Source organism: Schistocerca americana, chromosome 1 (assembly GCF_021461395.2).
Source record: "Schistocerca americana isolate TAMUIC-IGC-003095 chromosome 1, iqSchAmer2.1, whole genome shotgun sequence".
Lineage (NCBI taxonomy): Eukaryota > Metazoa > Arthropoda > Insecta > Orthoptera > Acrididae > Schistocerca > Schistocerca americana.
In genome coordinates, this window is record NC_060119.1 from 1,188,209,016 (window position 1) to 1,188,211,445 (window position 2,430).

General features: G+C 48.7%; 1 pseudogene; it reads right to left on the reverse strand.

The window, feature by feature from the left end:
* Positions 1–574: 574 nt before the first annotated feature.
* Positions 575–691, reverse strand: LOC124556329 (annotated as a pseudogene).
* Positions 692–2,430: the final 1,739 nt, after the last annotated feature.

The window sequence follows — 2,430 nt, forward strand, 5'->3', positions numbered from 1 at the left end:
CGACATTCACATTTTACTGCGAAAGTGTTACCGTTACAGGACGTTGTGCACGACCTGACCTCTTGATTATGCCCCATAAATATTCGATAAGATTCATGTTGGGAGATCTGGATGGTCAAATCATTCGCTGGAATTGTAGAGAATGTTCTTCAAACAAATAGCTAACAGTTTTGGCTCTATGACATGGCATCGTTGTTTGGTAACGGCTGCAAATGATATGCAAGTAGCCGAACATAACCATTTCAAGTCAACTATCGGTTCAGTTATAGCATCCAGCCAATTCCGTGTAAACACACCTCACACCATTAAGGAGACAGTACCAGATTTGCACAGTGCCTTCTTGACAACTTGTTGGTTTCGGTGTGTCTGCGCCACACTCCGTCTTCAGGCCACGAGTGGCCTACCGGGACCATCCGACCGCCCTGTCATCCACAGAGGAGGATGCGGATAGGAGGGGCGTGTGGTCAGCACACCGCTCTCCCGGTCGTTATGATAGTATTCTTGACCGAAGCCGCTACTATTCGGTCGAGTAGATCCTGAATTGGCATCACGAGGCTGAGTGCACCCCGAAAAATGGCAACAGCGCATGGCGGCTGGACGGTAACCCATCCAACTGCCGGCCACGCCCAACAGCGCTTAACTTCGGTGATCTCACGAGAACCGGTGTATCCACTGCGGCAAGGCCGCTGCCACTATCAGCTCTTACTAACTAAAATCGGGACCGATCTGACCGGCCACGGTTTTCCAGTCGTTTAGGGTCCAACCGATATGGCCACGAGCACAGGGGAAGTACTGCAGGCGATTTCGTGCTTTTAGCAAAGGCACTCGCGTTGGCCGTCTGCTGCCATAACCTAATAACAGCAAATTCCGCAGCACTGTCCTAACGAATGGGTTCCTAGTACGTTTCATATTGATTTCTGCGGTTATTTCACGCCGTGTTGCTGATCTGTTAGCACTGACAACAGAACGCAAACGCTGCTGCTATCGATCGTTGAGTAAAGGTCGTCAGACACTGCGTTGCTGGTGGTGAAATTCATGAAATTTGGTATTCTCAGCACACTCCTGACATCAAGGATCTCGGAATGTTGAACTCTCTAACGATTTCAGAAGTGGAAGGTCCCAAGCGTCTAGATCCAACTACCATTCCGTGTTCAAAGTGTGTTGATCCCCGTCGTGCGACGGTAATCACGTCGGATAACTTTTCGGTCAGTACAAACGACAGCTCCACCAATTCACGGCCCTTTTATACCTTGTGCACCCGGTACTACCGCCATTTGTACACGTGTATATCGCTATCCCATGACTTTTGCTCCTCAGTGTAAAACAGCCACAGAATTTACAATATACAACAAATCGCAGGTATAAATGTAAATTCATGCAGATGAATAGGAAAAAGAATCCCGTAATGTTTGAATACTCCATTATTAGTGTAGCGCTTGGCACAGTCATGTCGATTAAGTATTTGGGCGTAACACTGCAGAGCGATATGAAGTGGGACAAGCATGTAATGGCAGTTGTGGGGAAGGCGGATAGTCGTCTTCGGTTCATTGGCAGAATTTTGGGAAGATGTGGGTCATCTCTAAAGGAGACCGCTTATAAAACACTAATACCACCTATTCTTGAGTATTGCTCTAGCGTTTGGGATCCCTATGGGGATTGAGGGAGGACATAGAAGCAATTCAGAGGCGGGCTGCTAGATTTGTTACTGGTAGGTTTGATCATCACGCGAGTGTTACGGAAATGCTTCAGGAACTCGGGTGGGAGTCTCTAGAGGAAAGGAGGCGTTCTTTTCGTGAATCGCTACTGAGGAAATTTAGAGAACCAGCATTTGAGGCTGTCTGCAGTACAATTTTACTGCCGCCAACTTACATTTCGCGGAAGGACCACAACGATAAGAGAGATTAGGGCTCGTACAGAGGCATACAGGCAGTCATTTTTCCCTCGTTGTGTTTGGGAGTGGAACAGGGAGAGAAGATGCTAGTTGTGGTACAAGGTACTCTCCGCCACGCACCGTATGGTGGATTGCGGAGTATGTAGATGTAGATGTATTATCCTACAAGGCATGAAGGCTAACAGCTATATCAGAGAGCTGATCTCAACAAAAATTGCTGAAATTTACGTCCCAATGTTAACAACAATAAAGTAGAAGAACCAGCTGCTTGAAGTAGTGCAGCGACTCTGCCTTGGTGCGTTTCAACACGGCGTATGTGGTCTATTCGACAGTATCGTATACGTAGCAGGAAAGTAAATAAGTAAATTCGACACGAATTTTTGAAAGCGCCGGCGCTGCTCGACACGCAAGACGCTGGCGAGGCGCAGAAAACAGCAACTGGCTGCCCCGGCGCGCTCCCTACCGCTGCTAGAGGGTCTCGGCTAGGGTGGAGCGCCAGTGTTTGCGCAGGCGACGGCCGCCGCCGTCCGGCACACGGG